The sequence below is a fragment of the Malaclemys terrapin genome, chromosome 13, assembly GCF_027887155.1.
Source record: "Malaclemys terrapin pileata isolate rMalTer1 chromosome 13, rMalTer1.hap1, whole genome shotgun sequence".
NCBI lineage: Eukaryota > Metazoa > Chordata > Testudines > Emydidae > Malaclemys > Malaclemys terrapin.
In genome coordinates, this window is record NC_071517.1 from 26,142,170 (window position 1) to 26,167,620 (window position 25,451).

Genomic DNA, 25,451 nt, shown 5'->3' on the forward strand with positions numbered 1-25,451 from the left:
TTGCATCCTGCGACATGTAGGGCCTGATTTGCATCTGGCTTTTAGTTTGTATACTCATTGACACCTGTGCAATTTGGGCATAAAATGCTCCCAAAGCAGAGTTCTTTCCTCATTCACAATCATGACAACCTTTCCTAGGCACTCTGTACAGGTGTCATTGGCTGCTCTTGCTCCAGGGCCCCAGGCTCTCAGAGGTGAGTGTAGCTGCAGCCACACTGGAAAATGCTCTGCAAAGTTCTCCTGGGCTCTGACGTATCAGGAGAGGAACTGCAGAGGGGCATGTGAAAGGGATACTGCACAGTAGGTCACTGAAGGAAACTGAGTTTCAAGACCTGGTTCCTCATTTCAGGGAAGATTTTCTCATTTTCTCCTACCAGGTAAAGGAGCTTTTAAACAGACTCTGGCAGCTGCACTGCTGGGACTGCAGGGAGAGGCAGCACTGATCTCCTCATGGTCACTGATGTGACAAGTGTGTGCTGCATCAGGCTTTCAACTCACACATTAAACAGGACAGGCTCTCAGCTCCAGTGTAAAGTCACGAGTTTGCCTCCAAAGGGAAACAGCTCCGCTAGGTATTTCTGTTCCTTGGGAACAGGAGACGTGGCCAAGTTAACAGAAGGGAAATAACCAGAGAGTTGCAGAGAGGATTCCTGCTCCATCTTAGAACCACCAGTGCTGTAACCAATTGTAGTGCCATTCTGCTAGTTGCTGGATGTGATGTTGAACTTAATTATACAGTGATCACTATTAGCTACTTGAACCAACTCCTGCATTTTAGTTAGGACCAAGTTAAAGTAAAATGGAGCAAAATGAGCTGTTCCAAGAAGGCATTGCTTAAAGTGATGAGAAATTACTTCTCTAAACCTTGTCCATTGGGACCATTTGGCCAGGTTATATGCTGATAGCTGAAGGCCCCATTATTACTATTTTATTAGACATCATTACCATTGACTCCCTCAACACTGTGTACTCAATATGCTTTCCCGTCTCTGCAAGCTAGTAGTATGACCCCTTGTCTTCATATGGATTGGGATTTGCATCCATCCGGAGTCCTCTCCACTCAGTATTTTTACTTCACTGGATTCTAGGCAATCTTTTCATTTAATCTTTTGACTGAACAATTTTCACTTTAGGCTCTTGCTCTTTCTTTTCTTCCTCCAGTTTTTGCTCCATTCTTCTTTCCTCTACTAAATGAAGAATCTCTTTTCATCCCGCTCTTTCAGTGTCTATTTTTCGTGAGTCTGACTTCTTCTTGCTCTTCCTTTATCCTCCTCTGATCCCTTCCCCCTTTCTTTCCCTTTGATCCTCCTGACTGTACATTCTTTCATTCTCCTCACCCCACTGCCCTATAACCATCTCTCATACTCCCGCACATTGGCACTAACTCCATCATTCACATTCACTCTGGTGCTCTTACCCACACACATTTGTGCAGTTGCTCCTGCCCCCATTCACACTGATGTCTTACCTCGCACACCCATAAATGTGTCCTCCATCCTCACTCATGCTAACACTGCTGGTGCCAGGCCTAAGCAAGGATCTTCTTCTCCTCCTTGATTTATTGGGGATGGGTGGCCTTCCCCTGACTTCATAGGGATGGGTGGGAAGCCACTGGGAGAAGCTCTGTTGTAACTCAACCCCCCTGCCCCCAGGGGACCCATGGGAGCCCTATAGTAACACCCTGATATGGTGGGCCATCACCCATGGAGCACCCTTTTGCAGTGCATTCCTGCATTCCAGTTTCCCCTAGAGGACGTTCAATGAGGCTTTTAAGTAGTGAACAGTGCCCCTTCAGGTGTCTGATTTATTTGACCAAAGGCCAAAATGTGGTACATAAACAAGTGTTTGCCCCAGCACCCTAGCTTGGAGGTGGGGGAGTTAAACTTAGTCTGTCTGCTTCCCATGAGCCCATCCATCTCCTCAGTCCAGGCTCCTTTCCGGTAAAACTCTCTCAGCTCAGGACTTCCTCTAGAGCCAGGCCTCCTGCCCTCAAGTGGGAAGGGTTCCCTCTCTAGACGCAGGGCTCTTGGAGAGGTCAAACCTCCGCAGCTCTTTTCCAGAGTTGTGTGTAAGTCCTCTTTGATATGGACCATCTGCTGTTCTCTGGTAAGGTCCTTTTGCTGAGACCAGGCCACCCTAGGGACTTGGGACATTCAGAGCTCTCCCCTTTCAAAACCTCTTCTCTCCAGAAGGACCTTTCCTAGGTCCCCTTTCCTGGTGAGCTCCCTAACCAGCTTCCCTGAGAAGCCCCTGTCCTCAGGAGCTTCCTGTCTTCTGCAGGCTTTCTGCCTGAGCTCTCATAACCATTTCATTAGGCCCAGATGTTCCTTAGGCCTGGTCTACACTACGACTTTAATTCGGTTTTATCAGCGTTAATTCGAATTTACCCTGCAACCGTCCACACAACGACGCCATTTATTTCGAAATAAAGGGCCCTTTAAATCGATTTCTGTACTCCACCCCGACGAGCGGAGTAGCGCCAAAATCGATTTTAACATTTCGAATTAGGGATAGTGTGGCCGCAATTCGATGGTATTGGCCTCCGGGAGCTATCCCACAGTGCATCATTGTGACCGCTCTGGACAGCAATCTAAACTCGGATGCACTGGCCAGGTAGACAGGAAAAGCCCCACGAACATTTGAATTTCATTTCCTGTTTGCCCAGCGTGGAGAGCACAGGTGACCACAGATAGCTCATCAGCACAGGTAACCATGCAGGCCGATAATCGAAAAAGAGCACCAGCATGGACCGTGAGGGAGGTACTGGATCTGATCGCTGTATGGGGAGAGGATTCAGTGCTAGCAGAACTTCGTTCTAAAAGACGAAATGCCAAAACTTTTGAAAAAATCTCCAAGGGCATGATGGAGAGAGGCCACAATAGGGACTCAGATCAGTGCTGCGTGAAAGTCAAGGAGCTCAGACAAGCCTATCAAAAAACAAAGGAGGCAAACGGTTGCTCTGGGTCAGAGCCGCGGACATGCCGCTTCTACGTCGAGCTGCATGCAATTCTAGGGGGGGCCGCCACCACTACCCCACCTGTGATCGTGGATTCCGGGTCGGGGATAGTCTCATCAGCTACACCTGAGGATTCTGCCAATGGGGGAGAGGAGGAGGAGGAGGAGGAGGAGGAGGAGGATGAGCTTGCAGAGAGCACACAGCACTCCGTTCTCCCCAACAGCCAGGATCTTTTTCTCACCCTGACTGAAGTACCCTCCCAACCCTCCCAAGCCAGTATCCAAGACCCTGACCCCATGGAAGGGACCTCAGGTGAGTTTACCTTTTAAAATATAAAACTTGTTTTAAAAGCAAACGGTTTTTAATGATTACTTTGCCCTGAGGACTTGGGATGCATTCGCGGTCAGTTCAGCTACTGGAAAAGTCTGTTAACGTGTCTGGGGATGGAGCGGAAATCCTCCAGGGACATCTCCATGAAGCTCTCCTGGAGGTACTCCAAAAGCCTTGCCACAAGGTTTCTGGGCAGTGCATCCTTATTCCGTCCTCCATGGTAGGACACTTGACCACGCCATGCTTGCAGCAAGTAATCTGGTATCATTGCCTGACAAAGCCTGGCAGCGTATGGTCCCGGTGTTTGCTGGCATTCAAGCAACATCCGTTCTTTATCTTGTTGTGTAATCCTCAGGAGAGTGATATCACTCATGGTAACCTGGTTGAAATACGGGAACTTAATTAAGGGGACAGAAGTGGCCGTTCCTACTGGGCTGTTTGCCTGTGGCTGAAAATAAATCCTTCCCTGCAGTTAGCCAAGCGCAGATGGGAAATTGGCCCTGAGCTTTTCGCGTTTGGCTAGCAGGGATCTTCCCTGTTACCAGCCACGCGGTGGGGGGAGGGGTACCATGATCATCCCAGAGAATTTATGGCGGAAGGGGGGCGGCAGGGGGGAGGGGGGTTAGTTTGGTTCCTGCAGGGATCTTCCCTGATACCAGCCACGCAGTGGGGGGAGGGGTACAGCGATCATCCCAGAGAATTCATGGCGGGAGGGGGTGGGGTGGGGTGGTTAGTTTGTTTTCTGCTGCTGCTGAATGTTAACAGAAAAACCGCAGCACTCTACGGGCTTTGCTTGGTATGTGGGAAAGGAGGGCGCAGAAGCCGTAAGACAATGGCTTACCATGGCCGCATGCAAGCCGAATTCTGTTGCCCGGACCTGTGATCTCTAGCAGCAAAGCCACAGGCACAGGCACTCAGTATTAAGAGGCAAAATGCGACCTTGCACAGAAATCACATGTGCTATGTAATGTGAATAGTGTTGGTCACCGTGAAAGAGTATAAGCATTGTTCTGCAAAATGTATCTTTTTAAACAATTCTCTCTTCTTTCCCCTCCCTACAGCAGCTGCAAATTCCTCAAGCCTCCCTCCTCCATCCCGAAGGCTATCACAGATAAGGCGTCGTAAGAAGAAGACGTGAGACGAGATGTTTTCAGAAATTATGGAATCCAGCCGCAGTGACAGAGCTCATCTGAATGAGTGGAAGGAAATGGTTGCAAAGTATAGGAAAGAAGCCAGTGAATGTGAGGACAGGAGGGACCAACGTGAGGACATGAGGGACCAACGTGAGGACAGGAGGGACCAACGTGAGGAGAGGAGAGACGCTCGAGATGAGAGGTGGCGGCAGGAAGATCAGAGGAGGCAGGATGCAACGCTGGGGCTGCTGCGTGAGCAAACAGACATGCTCCGGCGTCTGGTGGAGCTTCAGGAACGGCTGCAGGAAAACAGACTGCCGCTACAGCCCCTGTACCCCCTCCCCATGTTCCGTATCCTCCTCACCCAGACGTGTAAGAACGCGGCGGGGGGAGGCTCCGTACACCTTCCCATTCCACCCCAGTAGACAGCCCAAGCAAAAGGCTGTCATTTTTTTAACCTTTTTTTAGTGGCCTTTTCCTTCCCACCGATCCTCCTCCCAAATCCCACCCGGGTTCCCTCCCTCTTTTTCTAATCTATTAATAAAGAATAAATGATTTTTAAATGATAGTGACTTTATTTGGTTTGAAAGCAAGCTGGGGGAAGGGGGAGGGTGGGTTCCTTACAGAAAATGAGTCAATAAAGGGGGCAGGTATTCATGAAGAAGAAACAAACAGATATTTCACACTGTAGCCTGGCCAGTCATGAAACTGGTTTTCAAAGCTTCTCTGATGCTCAGCGCTTCCTGGTGTGCTCTTCTAATCGCCCTGGTGTCTGGCTGCGCGTAATCAGCAGCCAGGCCATTTGCCTCAGCCTCCCACCCCGCCATAAAGGTCTCCCCCTTACTTTCACAGAGATTGTGGAGCACGCAGCAAGCAGAAATAACAATGGGGAGATTTCTTTGGCTGAGGTCAGAGCGAGTCAATAATGAACGCCAGCAACCTTTTAAACGGCCAAATGCACATTCTACCGCCATTCTGCACTTGCTCAGCCTGTAGTTGAACAGCTCCTGACTCCTGTCCAGGCTGCCTGTGTATGGCTTCATGAGCCATGGCATTAAGGGGTAGGCTGGGTCCCCAAGAATAACTATTGGCATTTCAACATCCCCAACGGTTATTTTCTGGTCCAGAAAGTAAGTCCCTTGCTGCAGCCCTTTAAACAGAGTAGTGTTCCTGAAGACGCGAGCGTCATGAACCCTTCCCGCCCAGCCCGCGTTGATGTTGGTGAAACGTCCCTTGTGAGCCACAAGTGCTTGCAGCACCATTGAAAAGTACCCCTTGCGGTTTATGTACTCGGTGGCTTGGTGCTCCGGTGCCAAGATAGGGATATGGCTTCCATCTATCGCCCCACCACAGTTAGGGAATCCCATTGCAGCAAAGCCATCCACTATGGCCTGCACATTTCCCAGAGTCACTAACTTTCGTAGCAGCACCTGAGTGATTGCTTTGGCTACTTGCATCACAGCAGCCCCCACCGTAGATTTGCCCACTCCAAATTGATTCCCGACTGACCGGTAGCTGTCTGGCGTTGCAAGCTTCCACAGGGCTATCGCCACGCGCTTCTCAACTGTGAGGGCTGCTCTCATCTTGGTATTCTGGCGTTTCAGGGCAGGGGACAGCAAGTCACAAAGTTCCATGAAAGTGCCCTTACGCATGCGAAAGTTCCGCAGCCACTGGGAATCATCCCAGACCTGCAACACTATGCGGTCCCACCAGTCTGTGCTTGTTTCCCTTGCCCAGAATCGGCGTTCCATGGCTAGAACCTGCCCCATTAACAACATGATCTCCAAAGCACCGGGGCCCGTGGTTTCACAGAATTCTGTGTCCGTGTCCATGTCCATGTCCTCATCATGCTTGTCGCTGTGCTGCCGCCGCTGCTGCCTCCTCGCCTCGTTTTTCTGGTCCTGGCTCAGCATAAACTCCACGAGAATGCGCGAGGTGTTTACAATGTTCATGACTGCTGTCTTGAGCTGAGCGGGCTCCATGCTTGCCGTGGTATGGAGTCTGCAGTGTTCACCCAGGAAAAAAGGTGCGAAATGGTTGTCTGCCGTCCGTTGCTTTCATGCAGGGAGGGAGGGAGTGAGGGAGGAGGTGAGGCTGTACCCAGAACCACCTGCGACGATGTTTTTTGTCCCATCAGGCACTGGGATCTCAACCCAGAATTCCAATGGGAGCGGGAGACTGCGGGAACTATGGGATAGCTATGGGATAGCTACCCAGAGTGCAACGCTGCAGAAATCGACGCTAGCCCCGGTACTTGGACGCACACCGCCGAATTAATGTGCTTAGTGTGGCCGCATACATTTCGACTTTATACAATCTGTTTCCCAAATTCGAATTATATAAATTCGGATTAATCCCGTAGTATAGACATACCCTTAGCTAATTGACTGCCACCCAGCCACCCAGGCAATTAACTAATCACAGATGGCTCTGGGGTGGCTCATTCTCCTTAGTGGAGCCTGTCACAGGTAGGCTGGGTGCTTGAAGACTTGATGGGCGAGATAGCTGCTGAGTCAAGAGGGCCTGCAGTCACCCTGCAGCTCCAGGGTGGTGGAGGATCTGCAGAGAAGGTCTGTCCCCTCCTACAATGTTCTTATTCAAGGAGAGGGAAGGAAAAGAAGGAGGAGGAAGAAGAAGGGAGGAGGGCAGAAGGAGGCATTAGGAATGGCTGGAGTAATGGAATGGCACAATGGGGAGGTTACAGAGAGCTGTTTGGGACAGCCCAGGAGGGCTGGGGCAGGGGAGAAGGTGCCCATCTCCTAAGCCTGGGAGTGGGGAGAAGGACTTCTCTGGGGAGCCTGCCCCACCAGGGAAGTTCTTGCAGCCAGTAAACCAAAGGGCTCCTGAGAGGAGTGAGTAGGTCAGGGAACAAGGCATGATGTTGGGGTTCAGGAGGACTAGTAGTCTGGAGAGGCTGGGGAAAGAGACCCTGGAGAGGGTGAAGCGCTGTTGAGCAGTAACAGTCACAGGACTGGGGTGGGAGAAAAGCATTGTTGCACAGGGTGGCTGCTCTGAATTCTATTGTGGAACAGGGTGTTCGACAGCAACAGAAGGAGGCAGTGCCAGGGGGGTGTCGAAAGAGGATATGGGTATGAGCCAGGCCCCTCTCTCTCCCCCAGTTGCTGAGATAGAGTCACGAGGTCTGGCAGTAGCAGTAGATGCTAATGAGCGAGGAAGCAGCAGGCAGGTAGTGGCAGAGGAGGTCGGTGTGCAATGCTAGTAGAAAGGCAGAGGCTTGGGGTGTGGTGAGCTGCACCCTCGGTGCCCAGTGAATCATCAGAGTGGGGGGAGCCCAGTATGGGGCTGGTGGTGAAGGTGGCTGCTACTCATACAGAGTTCGGTTTCAGGGCTGCACTGAACAGAGATGCAGATGTGGATGATGGAAGCCCTTTAGTAACACCTCCAGGGGAACCATGAATGACCCATAGTAACTCCGCCAAGGGAACCATAGCTCCCCTATAATAACACCACAGGGAAACCAGGGGAGTCCTGTAGTCACCTCCTAGGGGAACCATGAGTGCTCTCTAGCAACACCCCAGGGGAAACACAGGAGTCCTGTTGTAACACTCTCAGGGGAAACATATTTTAAACAACCACATTTGTCTTGTAAAACTAGTTTAATGTACTCTGGGTCCACAAACACAATAATGCCTTAATCATACAGTTATTGTATGGCATCACTCTAGGGCAGAGTTAATTTAGTCTGGAGACTGTAACTGTGCATTTCAGGAGCTTAACTTGTTTGGGTTTCTTTTACGCGTAACCGTATCTGTGAATTTCCTGCGTCTGTAATGTTTTTTGTGATTAAAAACAATAGCCCTGTAATGTTTTTTTACCCTTCTGTTACTGATAAGTATTCTCAATTTTAACATATGGAGTGATCCCTGCCTGAATCTGCAGAGAGCCAAGAACAATAGTTCTAAGAGATGTGAACTGCTCCATTCTTTTCACTCAAATGCCTGTGGACTCTGCCATTTTGCAGCCAAAAAATGTGGCATTTTTAATTTATGTGGAGCTGAGCTTTATTTTATTTATTTATTTATTTTGCCTTGGAATGTGGCACTTTTCTGCACTGGGAGCCCAACATTTTGGTTTGTTTCCCTGCCTTGCTGGGACCTGCCTGCTGCTGACTCTTGCCCTCCAGCTTTCCCCATAAGGGGAGTTGACTGGATTACAATGCATGTTCCCTGCATTGATCCATGAAGCCAGGAGCAGGGTTGGTCACCTCTGCTCTCCCTATCTTACCCTTTCTTCCCTCTCTGATGATGCCATTGGACCAGAACCACAAAGGTAGTATTTAGCCTCTTTACTTCCACCAAAATCATAGTGTCATAGAATCAATGAAGCCCAAATACTTTTGTGGATCATGGCCACTGCTTGCAACCTGATTTTCGTATCTGGTGGATCAGATCAAAACACACCCCAGAATGCTTGTCAGCTACATGGCACTTCAAAGGGTTGTTGAAGTAGCTGGTACAGGACACGCATGCAGCCATTAGAAGGAGGGACATTACATCATTTGAGCTCAAGCGTCTTTGCACAAAAACCCCATGGAATTCCTCTAGCAAAATCTTAAGGTTTTCAAAATCAGGAGACTGTTTTATTGCGGCAATGAGGCAAACAGGAAGGTCCTCTGAGCTCAGACTTGGTGTAACTATACTATGAATGGCAAGAGCCACCAAGTGTGACTGTAATTAGGGAAAGCGATGCTACGACATTTGAGACACAGGGCACAATCAGTGTTATGCTGGGCTCTGCTGCTGCTAGTCAAGACACATCCATTCTCCTCTTTGAAGATGCAGTCAGGTGACAAACTGATCCCCTAGTTGCCGATGTTCAGTACAGCCAGTACTTCTCGAGGCAATGGGGTGAAACTGCAGATGTCTTCTTCTGCCTAACTTTCAATGTTTGTCCAGTATGAGTAGGATACACCCATACACAAAGAGTTCCTGTTTTGCTATTACTGACAGGATGTCCACTGGGCAAGAAACCCCACAAACAAACAAAACCTCACAAACATTTGTATGAAATATTTGTCCCTTTTCCCAACCCACTCCCCGGGAAGCTTTGGTGGGAAGAGGATGCCTATAGGACTGAACAAGGTACTTGATGAAGCTGTGTAAGTTGTGCTCTTTATAATAGGTGAGCTTGAGGCATGCCACTGCTGCACTATTAGATGAGAAGAAATCGGTGCTCATTGGCAGCTCCTCTTCCACACTGGAGTTCTTTCATGGAGCAGAGTCTTGAACCACATGTTTTTGCTCAGAGAAGGTGCAAGGATTTCCCTGGCTGATTGAGTTTCTTCCCTTGCTGAATGCATCCCTGCTCAGTGCTGGCTTACTCCAAATGCTTCTCTCCAGGAAAAGACTATGCCATGGGGCTGCAAACATGAGTCATAGAGTTGTGCCCACCCTGCCCTTCCTATGGTGCTAAATGGGACAGAAGTCCCGATTAGAAGAGTTGGAAGCACCAGAGTGGTTCTGGTGTGGAAAATGTGGAGAACCACTGCATTAGAGCTGTGGCACACTGATCCCTCCCCTCAGTGTCAGTGTGTGAAAGCTCCTTCTATAATGGTGTATTATCAATAGAGGGGTTCCTTCCAATGATGGGAGTGATACCTAACAAACACACACAGGGTGGGCCAGGGCTGAGGAGAAGGCCACAAACTGAGAGTCTGGAGATATATCTACCTTCCCTCTTATGCTTTGCCTCCATGCTAGCATGCGTGACTTTCCCCTAGCCTCCCTTGTAATCTCAGGGCTTGGGGGAGGGGGAATTCTCATCTTACAGCAGGCAGTAAGCAAAGCAGCTGGCTGATCTCCGTCTCAAGGAAGGATCTATTTTCAGCACATCTGAATCCCCTCTCCTCTGTGGAGAATGTCAGCATTCCAGCCACTTGCCCTCATGGCATTGCTTTGCTGGACGTGCTGAAGCTAGACATAGCCTTTCTTCTGCCACTTCTGTTTTAACATTTGTTCTGCTTTGAGTGCCAGCATCAGCAGAGCGCCAATATCTGGCCTGGACACATAGGAACAAGAACTGGAACACTAACAATGGCTATCAGGAACCATGGCCCTTTTGTTTGTGCATTCCCTTTGCTACCTAAGAGATGAGCCCTGCAGGAACTGGCCCATCCCTCACCTGGATATATTATGTGGAGACATTGGACCAGATTCTTCCCTGTTGTGAATCAGCAGGCCTGGAAAACAGCAGGACTGTGCAGCCCAGCAGCCCAGGGCAATTCTCAGTAGAGTGGCCACTTCACTGAACACTCTGCTTTTTGTGGCACCAAGTTTCTGTTCTATGGAATAAGGACTCAGCATAAATGTTGCCTGCAAACAGCCATGACAATTTTCATTACTTCCCAAAGAGGAATATCATTGACTCTCATTATTGATGATAACTATATTTTTTATCTTCCCCCATGCAGAGGCACTGAACAAAGATCTCCTTCCGGTGTTCTGCTCCTGATATTTTACTGTGGACTCTCCTGCTGCCTCTTCATACTCTACCAAATCTGCAGGTGTACCCCAACCCACATGGGTCTCTTCCCTGCCAGACTGCATTGTGAGCTCTCGTCTAACTTTCTATTGACATCCCTTGCTCCCTGTTCAGGTTCCTCCTTCCATGGGCTAAGAGAAGGGCTGGTTGGCAAATGTTTCTTTTCTGTGGAAAATTTTAATGTAATTTTTTTTGTTTTTGTCAAAATTCTCAGCAGAAAATGTTTTAAATAAAAACTGGTAGAAATTTTTTGTTTTTCAGTTTTCAAAAACTCAAAAAGTTTCAAGGAAAGCAGAGTCTTTCTGTGAAAAAATGTATTTAGTCAAAGACTCAGAACCCAATTTTGTATAAAAAAATGTTTTGATGGTGATTTTTGATCAGCCCTAGCAATGAGAGGTTTAGGTGATCTTTGCCAGAGGTATTAGGAGAATTTTCAAGCTGAATCTCATTTTGTTTTCCCTGCCTATGTTTCTAATTTCTCTAGGTCCCTTTGTATTATTTCTGCCTCTCTCTGCTGTTTACTACCATGGTCAGAGCATTAATGAAGATGATAAATAAGAAGAGACCTAACACTGCTCCCTGGGGACTTATCTACACTAGACCCTTTTGCCAAAAGTTTCCAGATATTGCTCTCCCCAGTGCAGCCCTGGTAAGAGTGCTGGTGTTAGACAACACAATGGTAAAACCACTACTGGCACCTTCTCTACTCCAGCAGCACAACTGTACCTGTGCTAGCACTGGTGGAAATTTTCTGTGGAACAGATTTCTACTATTCTAACCCTACCACTTTGCACCGGAAAAATTCCAAAGGTGAAATCTATCAAGCACCCATACCCATATCTATCAAGCACAGCCACTTGAGAACAGCCCCATGATCACCTGGCATGGACTCCAGTTTTATTATCAACCCCCAGTAGTCAATGGCACAGAAGAGTGCAGAACTAGCTAATGGGAACAGCCAATGGAAGCAGGTTCTTTATTGGCCATTGCCTTCAGGGATTTATAGCCACTCAGATCAGGTCTCTCAGTGCCATGGCACAGGCTGCAGACTGTTCAAAAGATGTAAGAAAAGCCATCCTCACTAAGTTGGATGTTCCTGGAGCTGCGCAGTTATTACTTTCTCTGAGTGAGAAAGTACACAGTGAGTGGCAGCCCATGGCAGCGACCACAAGCTGCTGGGACTGAGCAGAGTGCACCGAGCTCAAAACAGACATGCCAGATGCATGACTGCCCTTTTTGTGAAGAGGCCAGACATTCACATGGCACAGTTATACCATCGACAAGCACATAAGCACATAGACACCATGCACACAAATGCATCTGCGTGGACTTGAAACAGAGTATTTGACCAGATTCTGAGCAGTTACATTGCACTCTCTCGAGCACCTTGTCCCAAAATTCATCTCCTGTTGCTGTTCATTGAACCAATGATTTCTCAGAGGCTAAAGGAAGGGCAGGGGCTCCTAGATGTCATCTCCTTCATACGAAAGACCAAAGGCTCATATATATATATTCATGGCCAGCATAATCTAACATTGAGGTCTGGGTCAACAAAGAGATTTAGGTGTTGCCACACCTAACTTTTAGGCACCTTGAAAATCAGTGGGATCCATAAAGGCTGAGATAGACACCCAGGTTCCCTATGGAGCAAGAGATAAGGGCCTGAGAATTGGCTCAAAAGCCAGCATTTTAGGGTTGTGATGTCCTGATTCTTGCCAATGTGAGACAATGAGCTGGCCACGAAAAAGGGACATGCTTGCCAATCACTGTGCATCGAGGCATGACATTCATAAACATATGGGCCAATGAAGATGAGCTGTCATCTACACAGATGTCACAGTCTCCCAGGAGGCTCCGTCATCAAAACAGAAAGTAGCCCCTTGATTTCTTCAGGAAATTTGAGGTGAACTGAGCAGGTTGGTACAGCAAAAGCATTCTGAATACAAACCTCTCTCAGGAGCTTTATGAGGCTATGATGTTCTTTAAGTCCCATGTCTCATGAGGCTGTATTCAGAAGAAAACCACAGCAGCACCATTACCCAAACAATTCCCCCTTGTCTGATGAAGAGTTAACTCAGCCAGATTAAGATGTGCCAGTACTGGCACAAAGCATGTCCAAGCTGATCAGGAGGTGTGATCCAGATCAGGGAGTCTGTCTCATTACCCACTAACATTGCATTGAACATCACCCCAAGAGAATCTGCAATTCCATTGGCTAGAGGTTGCTGAGCTAAATCTCTTGCAAGTGCAAGAGGAACTTGGACTAAGCAGCTTTATAGTCGCTGACCTGACCACAGAACTTGTTCCTACCTATCTGCCCATGCTGAGATTCACAAAGGAGACTCAGACTCAGCATTGCAATGCCTAATTTTTAGGTGGACTCCTCAGTCCCAAGTTAGGCATGCAGGCTCCCTATACAATGTATTGGGAGGGTTAGGTACCTAAAAGAGGGATTCACAGAACCCAGCATGCTGATCAGGGAGCCACCTAAGCTAACCAGTAGGAAATGCCGAGGAGACGGGTGTGGACTAAGGGAGTTAGGTGCCTAAGTCTGGGCCAGAGGGAGGTCTACCACTTACGTGGGATTCTCAGCCATGAGCTCTCTCCTGGAGTTAGGCATCTAAGCCAGATCAGCCCTTTCTCACACTATCACAAAACTGAGGCCCTGGTGACTGTGTGCCCCTTACACCCATTGATTAATGTGCTCTCTGGGGATGTGGGAGACCTGGGTTCCCAACCCCACTCTGTCTGATTTGGAGTAGGGACTTGACTGCTCAGATGGACACCTGAACCACTGATTGATAGAGTCAATCTTTCTCTGGCTCAATGAATAGTTAATTATTTATGCAAGTTGGAACAGTTTCAACATGAAAGGCTGAGAGAGACCCCACCCAGAATAGCTTATCTATTCAACTCCCTGTACCACATCAGCCAGAATAGGGATTTGAATTTGGGTCTATGTGTTTCAGTGCACTAACCACTGGGCTACTGGGGGAAGGGGAGGGCACTGCTATGATAACTATGTTTTATATGGGGCCCAATCTATTAGGCATGCTCTGAAGTGGCCTCTCAGCATGCCTACCAGATTGAGCCCTGCTGAGGAGATTGGCAGAGGAACGGCTAGTTTGTGAGATGCTTGGTGCCGTCAGGATTTAGGCAGATCTGCGTATGCCCACAAACCGAATTTAGGCACTTGGGGGACTTTATAAGTAGAAACTTAGGCACCTAAAGGGTTAGGCAGTAGTTGAGCAGAGGTTTTGTGAATATTAGTGGAACCTAGATGTTGGACTTAGGCACCTAAAGGGGCAATTAGACACCAGAGTCCCTCTTGTGTATCGAGAGAGTCCAGAGTCTCCAGCTGCCTTCCCCTCATGAAAAATGGTAAAGTCCTGTTCTCCCCTAGTGCCCTATAGGCAGACCAGTTGGTTGTGTTGATATAGCTAAGGTGGAGACCATTCTTTCTATTTTAAATACCTATTTTCAGCTTCAGATGCATTTGTTTCAGGTGTTTCTTTTAGGTTGAGATATTTGGTCTCAATCCAAACGGAATTACTCAAGAAAGGGTGCAACAGAATTTCCTACTTAGAACCCAATTGTTCAGATACTTTTTCCTCTCAGATGACTCAAGAATGGCTTTGCCTTGGAACCTCATTGAGCAGTGTGGACTTTACTAGGCTTAAAAAGCATCAGCTTTGAAATAAAATTATGGACATCTGACAGTGCACAATCTGCACTTTGTCATTAGTAAGTTGAATGTATGCTGTTCCAGCAAGGTGCTTGTGGTCTGACAGGAAGTCTGTACATTTTAAAACAGGCAAGAGATGTCATCCAGGCATCGAGTGGTATTTCAGGGATGGACGGCAGCGTGACGGGTTCTGCAGTCTTGTTGCATGGGTGCGGATAACTTTTGAGGAAGTTTATCGATGGGGTGAGTGAGCTGTATCATGGGTTTCTCACTGTGGTGGGGAAGCAAGCGGGTTGCATCAAGGGTCAAACTGGTTAGTCCTTAAAGAAAGTCCCGTAACCTCGGCACTCATTTTTCTGATGGGTTTGGAATTCGTTTTCTTAGGCTTTTAAAAATATTTTGAATAACAGCTAACTTCTGTTCTAGTTTGTTTCAAAGTGCAGTGAACTGATAGACACAGATGGTACCTTCTAAACGCATTTCCATTCGTATTGGACTAATGGTGTAGCTGCTAAAACATCAGCTTCTAATTAGCTGGTGTAGTATTTGGAAGTTAGTAACAGATCTAATGCTGTTACTCAGTTACTTTTATCACAGTGTGTGCCAATACAAATAATTATGCTATCTTGAGATGATACTGAACTGTACTCCATTCTCAGTGTGCCTGATGCTGTTCTTAAAGAATGGAAAAATGTCTCCATTTCAACTAAAAATTATCCCATCAAATGTGGCCATGAGTATTTCGCTCAAAGGGAGAAGAGATTCTATCAGAAAATTAGCCTTAGGTTTTTAAACTGGTTGGACACATTCAAAGTTCCTAACTAAAGGAGTGCTTCAGATCTCCTAGGTTCTCTGTGTAACTTGGCTTTGGGTAACTTGAGTATAGCCATGGACACTTGATAAGATCCACAGTAACTTATAGCTCTTTGGTGATAGGCACTGACAAGGAGCTAAAATAAATTTTCAGCATTAAAAGGTCAACAGCTTACACCCAAGATAAGTTCAATGCAACCGACTAAAGTATCAGTTTCTCCTGTTTGGAGTTACCTACTGTTTGCAATGGGCAGAGACCAGCTACCATGAAAACCACTAGTTCAAATTGAATGTAAAATGAACATTATTTACTATGTGCTTGCATAGCGCCCACTATGCACAGGGCACTTTCAAACACTTTAGGACAGCCCCTGTTCTGAGGAGTCACAATCTAAAGACAGAGCTCAGGGAAGAGGCATAAAAATAGGCAGCTTATAAATTATGTATCTACAAATGAACAAGCATCAGTAGAGGCAAGGTGATGGAGGTGGGTCTGTAAGAATGTGGCATGGGTAAGGGGATGAGGTGGAAGTAGGCACTAGAATCTCCTTGCATTGGGCCAGGCTATGTACTTTACACAGTGCCTGTGTGAGGGTTAGTGCCGAGTCGAGCTGCACCATAGGGTGAGCATTGGGAGAGATGGGGCCAAGTGCCCTGCAGGAATGCACCCGCTGCCCCCGCCCTTTTAATGGCACACTTTGCGCCCTGCGTGGTGTTCCAGCTCTGTGAACGGATGTAGCGAGGGGGATGCTATAACTCCATCTCCTCTCTGCTGCCTTTGTGGTGATTTTTCCTAGGCCACCTCTCTCCCCTGGCTGATGGGATGGGAATGAATAACAAATACCTTTAACTGAACCAAAGAGTGTTCCTGAGCTGCAACCAGCCTGTAACTGCCTTCAGGCTGGGAGTCTCCAAAGGGTGTGGCATTGGCCTAACTGCTGCCATTCAAGTCCATGGGAGATCTACCATTGACTTCAGTGGGAGCAGATAGGCTAAGGGAGAACCCTTTGGCAAATCCCCACACCCACCTCCCCCAATGGGTACGTGTGTTTCACTCACACGTTTCCCCCAGCTGCCCAGAAATAACTTTGAGTCCATAAGTGGTTGAGAGTGCTGACATGGGAAGCTTTATCTCACTTGTTCAGCATTGCATCACTTTCACAGGTTCACATGCAGTAAAAAGTGAGCTGGAAGAAAGCATAACTGCCTATATACACTGGAGCCTACGGATTTTCAGCTAACACATGCTTTGTGAAGTCATATGATATTGAGAGGTTCTCAGGCAAAAGAAAACAATGCTTGAATTAGTGTGTAATGAGCTACAAGATAAAGAGCTCTCTGTTGTTTTATCATTTGGTTACAGTAATCATAAGATCTAATAGAAAACTATGGGTAGGGCTACAAATTACCTACAGATACACCTATTGGTGGATTTCAAGATAATTTGGAGGTGGGTTTGTATTACCCAGTCCTGCAAAGATTTACACGTGTACTTACCTCTGTGCATTGACTTCAGCGACTGTACTCGTGTGTAAAGTTCAGCATGTGTACAAGTCTTTGTAGACTCCAGGTGTAAGTGCACAGCTGGAGGTTGTGTGTGATGTTTGTGCAGATGGGGGAATGAGAAAGGCTGAGCTCTGTGTAATTATCTGGGGATGCAATGTTGGGTTAGACTGACATTCCAGTCATTAGGTAATTAGTTTAATTTCAAAAATTCTAATTTAGTATTGTCTTTGGTTTAACTGTAACGGACAGTCTCATTACTTTTGATTATGATAAAGTATGGCTGACAAATCCACATAGGCCTGTATTAAAGATCCATAGCTCCATATTGGTATCAAAATGACCTCTCCGGAACCAAACAGTATGGAATTAGCATGAATTTACCACTGTGCTAAGACTTAGGGTTCCTGTGATTTGATTTGGCTAGAGAATCTTGCCCGCATGCTCGGGGTTCAGCTGATCACCATATTTGGAGTCGGGAAGGAATTTTCCTCCAGGGTAGATTGTCAGAGGCCCTGGAGGTTTTTCGCCTTCCTCCGCAGCATGGGGCAGGGGTCGCTTGCTGGAGGATTCTGAGCGACTAGAAGTCTTTAAATAATGATTTGGGGAGTTCAACAGCTAAGTCAAGGGAGAGAATTCTTCCAGGAGTGGGTGGGTCGGGTTTTGTGGCCCGCATCATGCGGGAGGTCAGACTAGATGATCATAATGGTCCCTTCTGACCTTAGAGTCTATGAGTCTATGAGTCTATTTGTTAGTGCTTGACACAATTTAACGGTCAAGGGTAAATTAATAGATTTGCAGCTTTTAAACACCATTTTTATTTTATTTTCTGTAATTTCTTATTTAACTTGAAATTCTATTTTGAGTAATAACACATCGATTTATTAGAATTCTTGAGCCTGTACTCAAGCCTGCACTAAATCACCTGAAATACAATGAATCTGACATTAAAATAGTAATGAAAATTGCTTATACTAATTTTTATACTGTTTTAACCCTAATGCTTTTGCATCAGCCTAATTTCCCCCCTTCTTTATTTCATCCCATTACTCTCAATTAACCCCCATATCTCACACTCCATACTTCCTCTCCTTCCTTTGGATTTGCACCTTTCTAATACAGTACGTGCAGACTGGCATGCCCATCCTTTACTCATTGCTCCCACAAGCTCTTTTTAATCTTTAAAGACTTTAATTTTTCATCATAAGGACAATTGGTCAAATAATTAATGAGAAATAAATTAACCAAACAAATTATCCCTTTTACAGGTCATATATGGTTGTGAACCAGGTGATTTTTGCAGGAGTAGTAGAGCAGGTCCAGTAAAGGATACAATAGAGATCACTTGATTTCTTAGTGTTGGTATTTATATAGCTCACTAATTCTGTATTTTCTTCTGACATGTTTATGAAGATTAGTTAAACTAGAGCTGTGCTGTGTAACTGCAGCACTGCAAGTGCTTGGCGGTGGGCTCTCACTAGAGAAAAGGAGGAGGTACAGTACAAGAGGCTGGAGAGGGAAGAGACACAAGTTCTCTTGTGGTGCAGGCAGCAGAAAAGGGCATATGGACGCACATGTTGTTTCAGCAAGAAGTTTGTTAAAGCGGTGTTGTGTGCGAAGTGTCTCCTTAACTCTGCATTTCCGGTTTCTCCTGTGGTGCCTGTCCTGATACAGAGTGAGGGTTGGAGGGATGATGGGAGATCTCTGAACACAGCTAAGGGACATTTGCTCTTGAGACAGTGCGAGGTATTATACTTGAGAAGATAAGATGCAGGAATGGCTCTTTGGACATGTCAGACTCTCCACTTCACTGTGGAATTAAAAGCCAAGAGACCTTCACCTCATTTACTTTAAGAGTGTAAAACTAGGTATGTTAAGCACATTGTTTATTTTGTTCTTACTCAATTTCCTCTATTTTTACTAAATCTTGTTCTTATTTGAAGATATGCTGTTGTGTGTGTAGAAGCTTCATCCAGTCCATCCTTGAGAAGAGAAGCCACTGGCAACCTTGAAAAGAGCGGAACAGAAGGTAAAAGAGGTTCTGGAGCCTGAATCCCCACTCTCCTATAAGGCCTGGGCAAAGATGTTCACTTCCCATGAGATGTGTTATTGTTGGGCTGCAGCGCGCAAACACCTGGGGAAATGCTGACAGGACAGGACCAAGGAAGAGATGAGAGTTGGAGGTGGGGTCAGGGCACAGCTGGAAATGCTATTGGCAGAGGAGTGTAATGAGCAGCTCTGACTTTTTGTGCAGAGGTATTTGAAAAGCCCCTGCTGTTGCAATTCCTTTAGTAAAGTTGGTTGCTCCTGCCAGCTGGGCCCACATGTCATCAAAAGCAAAGTAAATGTGTCTTGTGCTACAAACATTTTCATTCAATTAAGCTACATCTACCCAGGATTTTATGCTTTCACCAGCTCTGCACATCATGAACATGGTGGCACACTGGTTAGGGGCACCTCTATGCGACTGTCTCACCCCACTGCTCCATCCACTCCAGCTATTTTTGCACTTTCCCCACTCAGGGTAACATAACTCTCCCCAGGGGTGAGAGGGCACGTGGCCACACTGAGTCCTTCAGTTTTGGGGCTACATGAAAAAGTTGCACTTGTTTCACTAAAGGTGAGATTTTAAACCTGGTTTCTGACACTGACATCTATCCCTGTGTGGATGCTCTGTTTCCAGTTTAAATCAGGCTATTTCAATTTAGCTTATGGGAATGAGGCAATAACGATGTTCACAGAGCCGATGGTCGTCTGAAGTTTAAGTGAGATGATATGCTCTGACTTCCAAATGGGTGTTTTTAGGAGCTTTACCCACTTGTTTCTCACAGTGAAACTGATACCATGCAAAAGAAGGTGTAATTGGCTTCTTGGACAGAACCAGCATCTGCAAGTTTTGTTTCCTGAAGTGCTGCAATGTCAACATTGAGTTTATACAGCTCACAGTCTATTAAAGCTGATTTCCATATGCTGCGTATGTATTGTAGGTCCTCATCGTCTGTCAATCCTGGACACATGATCCTGACATTCCAGCTTCCAAGCCAGAAAGTTCTTGGTTTCTTATTTTTGCCAGGTACAAGGTTTCTGTCTGTTTTTCAACTTTTGATCTAGCCCCACGCACCCCATGAGGTGGATAGATTGTGGCGGGTCAGCACCTAACTGTTTGGGGGCTACCTGGCTTTGTGGGGGGCAGTGGTTTACCAATGGAATGTAATGATTCCTCCCACCACTGAAGGTGACCCATGGCACCCTCCTCTATGCCATTCAAGTAAGAACTTATAACCCATAACTTCCACGTTGTGTCCATGTTGCAGCAAGGATGGAGTGTCCTCTCCATGTAATGTGGCTGCAAGAGCCTGGGCAGTTGATATGGAGGCACTGCTTTGCCCATGTGTCAGAGTCCCCCTTTTGACTTCACTGGTTTGGACCAAAGGAAGGATTGGAGTCAATACATTTGGAACCAGCTATGCTGCAGGAGTTGCCAGTGCAGAGGAGATCTTCCATCTGCCTGCCGTCCAGAGCTCCACTCCTAGATTAGTTATCAGCCACAGCTGAAGTGCCCAATCTGTCCTGTGTGGATGTCGTTGGCAAAAACACTGAGTGAATTTACCCATCCTCCTTTCGATGGCATTTCCTCCATCAAGGTTTCCACTACCCTCCTCAGGCACTCATCAGCCCGAAGCCGTTGGTGCTTCCTGAGGTTTCTGGGTTAATTAACCACTGCCCAGCACTCGGCGTCGATGAGTACGGGTTGTACCACCTATGGTCATAGCAGTAGCAGGTTTTCAATTCTGACCTGACCTTAAAGGAAATGGCCTTCTGATAAAGGTGGAGAAGAGTTGCACAGTCTGGGATCCTTCCTACCACTTTATTGAATGAGCATGCTATCTTCATCCAAATGCATGTTTCTAGAATGAAGTCCATGAAGGAGAGATACTAGTTAACTGTGAACAGAAGGGTTACAGCAGCCTATTGATGAGCAGACAAGTGGGTTAATTACTATGTGAAGGCAGCAATGCATTGAAAATTAGATCACTGGGTTATTTTGATGATTTTGGTGATCCCTGATGATTTTGTTGATTCTCCCTTGGGAGTTGTCAGATATTAAGTGAGAACCCCAATAGACATCTTGCAGATGGCAGCCTCCTCCGTCCCACACTCCCCAGCACTACATTGCCAATGTTTCTGACACCTGGGGGGAGGGATAGCTCAGTGGTTTGAGCATTGGCCTGCTAAACCCAGGGTTGTGAAGTCAATCCTTGTGGGATCTGGGACAAAAAATCAGTACTTGGTCCTGCTAGTGAAGGCAGGGGGCTAGACTCAATGACCTTTCGGAGTCCCTTCCAGTTCTATGAGATAGGTATATCTCCATATAAATTTTTTTTTTTACAAATTTGCACAGAAATATTAATATGCCCAAATATCTGATTAATAAATTCATAGATTTTAAGGCCAGTGGGGACCATTAAGATCTTAATCTAGTCTGATCTGTCCAACACAGGCCATAGAATTTCAACCAGATACCCTTCCATTGAGCCCAGTAACATGAGTCTGGCTAAAGTATATCTTCTAAAGTATATCTCCCAGGAAGGCACCTAGTCTGGATTTAAAGAGGTCAAGAGATGGAGAATCCACCACTTCCCTTGGCCATTTGTTTCAATGGTTAATCACCTTCAATGTTAAACATTTGTGTCTTATTTCTAATCAGAATTTGTCTGGCTTCAGCTTCCAGCCATTGGATTGTGTTAGACCTTTCTCTGCTAGATTAAAGAGCCCTTTAGTACCTGATAGTTTCTCACTGTAAAGGTATTTTCTGACTGTAATTAAGTCATGTTCCATCTCTTTTTTTGATAAACTAAACAGATTGAGGTCTGTACATCTCTCACTGTACAGCATTTTCTCCAGCCTTCAGATAATTTTTGTGGCTCTTTTCTGCACCCTCACCAATTTTTAAACATCCCTTTAAAAATGTTGACACTAGAACTGGGTGCAGCATAGCAGTATTGGTCTCACCAATGCTGTATACAGAGGTAAAATCTCCTTCCTACGCCTACCCACTACTCCCCTGTTTATAGACCCAAGAATCGCATTAGCCCTCTTTGACATAGCAACACACTGGGTTTGCCATTTATGTCACCTAAATCTTTTTCAGGGTCCCTGCTTTCCAGCATGCGGTCCCCAATCCTGTAGACATTGCCTGCATTTTTTGTTCCTAGGTGACTTTTCTGTGGTGCACCTACCACAAAGTGCTGCAGCGCTAAGGTAGGCTAGTCCCTACCTGTCCTTGCTGGCACTGCGCTGCACCCCAGAAACAGCTAGCAGGTCCAGCTGCTAGGCAGGGAAGCCATGGGGCATCAAGTGCTGCCCCCTCCCCGAGCACCTGAGTGGGAAGAGGAGGGTCAGGCTGGAGGTGTATGAGGCACAGCCAATGTCTATTTGTTCTGTGCCTCGGAGATGACGACCTTTATGCCTGCCCTCTCTTCTAGCTTGGCTTTCCTATCCTGCAGGGGATGGGGGAGGGAAGCTGGCAGCAGGAGCTAGCAGTGGGATTTCCTGCTAGCTCCATGGCTAACCCAGGGGCTTAGGGGATGGGTTGGGAGAAGAGGCCCGTCCCCTGACCAATCAGGGTTTCAGGTCTTCACAGCACTGCTGCTGACATGTGGGGCAAGGGGCTTCTCACACACACACATAGACCCAGTGGTGGTGCAGTCCTGTACACACTATGAGGCTTTTGGAGGAAGTAGCAGGGCACGTTCTTTTACAAGGTGCCTTCATAGTTTTAGCTGAGCTCAGTTTATAAGCATTTCCCAAAACAGGTAACTAACTGTACACAGATATACACCACATTCAGCTTCAAGTGTGCACCTTGACATTAATTGAATTTTGCACTGCTCATAGTTATAGCTAATTCAATTTTGTTCTAAACCTAGGAGTGCATGGTCTTATGAGCTCTCAAGCCCCATTCTTATGTGCAGCATTTCACAATTGACCAAGTGAGTAATGTGGGAGGTTTTTCTGAAATGTAGGGCCAAAACACTGTAATACTGTACTAGATTTGATAGATAATTGTTCTGATCTTGTATGTGTTTTGTTTTTGGAACTATTTTAATAACCTAACAATTAATGAACAGGAGAACAAATTGTTTATAGCTTGACAGGATTTAAAACTGCTCAAGAAGTCTGCCATTTTCTTAAAACTACAGCAGTACTCTCATGTTCTGTCTTAAAATTTCCCCTTGCTTATAGTATTAGTATATTGAAGGATCAATACATTACTCTCTAATCCTGCTCTCTAGGTAGCATACTTGTACAAAATGGTGAGCTTTCTTATGTGTGTATGGGATTGTGTGAAGTTGTGAGTAAGTCTGCAAGGTATATGTGGTGGGAGGCAGAAGTGTTGGCTTGAGGGTGTATTAATACTAGGAGTTGTATGCTCATGTGATGTTTGTGTGTGTGCATGTTGGGATGGATGAGGTGTTTATGAGTGTTGGGTGTGGGGACTGGGTATATGTGGGTTTGGTGTTTGGTGATTTGTCTGAGGGAGTTGTTTGTGTGGGTTAACAGTGGGAGTGTAGATATGTGAGATGGAGGCTTAGGGAGAGGGTGTGTTTGTGTGTGTTAGGAGGATATTTTGTTATTATGTGTTTGTGGATTAAGCATGTGTTTGGGGACTGTCTGTACAATTGCATGAGTCATGTTTAGGCTTGAATCAATTTGCCTCTGGAAGTACAATACAAGGATAGGAGGAGAGGCAGCAGAAAGAATTTTGACTGATATGGTCCCTGTGTAACATCCTCCATTAGTAACATGAGCTTTTAGGATATGATACATTTCTATGGGCTGAGCTCTATAACTCAAGTATTTGCTCTATTTACTTTAGAGATCACCGGGAATGTTTGGGGGGAAAGGACAAGGGAAAGAAAGGAGGTTCCTATCACAGTGCCAGGAGGAGGAACACCTAGATTAATAGTTTCAAGGTTAAGGCCAGAAGGGTCTTAAAGCAATTCTTCATAAACTTCACAACAGCCTTTGATGTGGATAAATATTATTATGGCACTTTTATAGCTAGAAGAATTGATGCAAAGCAATACTAAGTAATCTGCCCTAGGACATTCCAAGAGTCAGTGGAAAGCCAGCAATAGAACTTTGGAGTCTTGGATTCTCTAGCTGACCCATTAGGCCAGATTCCCTTGTCAAATTATTTATAGGAGATTAATTCATATAGCCGGTAAGACATCAAAAATTTCTAATTATATCTAGTCATGTCAAATGACAATTATGCCTTTAGTTAAGTATGCCATACAATACTTTGCCAGAGAAAGGTTAGCCAAAAATGCTTTGACTGAAGATCTGTTGCAGATGCAGATCAGACCCTATAAAAGGACCCCTGGGAAACAATTTGCCTTGTCCTTGCACAGAAAGCTTCAAGGTAAGCATATGGAGGGACCTGGGTTTGTGGAGAGGGGAAATTTCCCCTGCATTCCACACATCCAGCTACATTCCTGAAGCCGCTAGCACTAATTTCCATGAGGGATTGACTCTGTTAGCAGTGATTTTAAATCTACTTTTCAAGGTGTCTATATATTTTCAATCTATAATTTATCACTGGCGTTTCGTGCAGCAATAAGAAGGGAATTTCTATTTCTATTTTACAGTATTGATCAGCATCCAGACTGCATACTATCCATCTGTTATCACAAGAGGTAAGATTCTGATTTACTAATTCCAAGGGGATAGTAAGAGACTATCTAGGGTGGGATTTCTGTATTGCTGAATGGACAGTTGCTGTATCCCCTAATATTTATGCCCATTGTGCAAATGCATTACATATTGTGCTTGGCCTGTGCTGCCTATGGCGGTCAGGGTCTCTACAGTGGCTGAACTTGAAGCCAGTGACCGATGATGCTGGGCTGGCCAGTGCCCTGTCCTAGATCCTCACTTCTAATCAATCAGTTTGATCAGTTCTAGACTTTAAGTCTTTGATATGACTGTATCCAAGGTGGCTAGAGTCCACCAGCTGAGAGAATATTGCAAAATCTTATTCTTTTTCCTCAGACATATGTATTATTTAATGATCATTTTGTCAGGAATTTACTGTACCAAATTTTATTGAAGAAGTTTGTCATCTGAACATACAAGTCATTTTATAACATGTAATACAAAGGTCTCATTTTCAATACTGCGGAAAACTCAGCAGTTCCCTGTTGTTATAAATCCATAGTTTATTTAAGAGCCTAATAATGGGTTTAGAATTCCAACTCCTATTTTTGGCCTTAGTTATTTTTATAAATTATATTCCAGCACATTTACAACTGTACTAAATGTTATAATAAATAGTTGAAATTGAACAGTGGCAATTCATTAAAAAAGTTGTGTTATTCATGGTTTTTATTGTTTGTTTACTTTGTTTTATTGTTTGAATCACTGAGTGCAAAATAGCAAGGGTCTTCTCCATAGATTTAGGCCCAGATTGTTAAACTATTGCTCTGCTCTGCAATGCCTAACTAAATTAGGAGTCAAACTCCCGCAA

General features: G+C 45.9%; 2 protein-coding genes and 1 long non-coding RNA gene across 3 annotated transcripts in view; all 3 read left to right on the plus strand.

Annotated features, from left to right (window-relative positions):
• Positions 1-3,146: 3,146 nt before the first annotated feature.
• On the plus strand, positions 3,147-4,985 carry LOC128848246 (uncharacterized). Its single transcript, XR_008446992.1, has 2 exons — positions 3,147-3,268; positions 4,348-4,985. It is a non-coding gene; the product is annotated as an uncharacterized LOC128848246 (long non-coding RNA).
• A 19,342-nt stretch (positions 4,986-24,327) lies between these two features.
• The window catches only part of LOC128848159 (myosin heavy chain, skeletal muscle, adult), a 75,887-nt gene continuing 74,763 nt past the window's right edge, over positions 24,328-25,451 (plus strand). The window contains exons 1-2 of the mRNA XM_054047966.1: positions 24,328-24,350; positions 24,577-24,624. The gene's annotated coding sequence lies outside the window, so the exon portion shown is untranslated. The remainder of the gene's footprint in view (positions 24,351-24,576; positions 24,625-25,451) is intronic.
• Positions 24,577-25,451, plus strand: part of LOC128848158 (myosin heavy chain, skeletal muscle, adult-like) — a 33,986-nt gene continuing 33,111 nt past the window's right edge. Inside the window, exon 1 of the mRNA XM_054047965.1 lies at positions 24,577-24,624. The gene's annotated coding sequence lies outside the window, so the exon portion shown is untranslated. The remainder of the gene's footprint in view (positions 24,625-25,451) is intronic.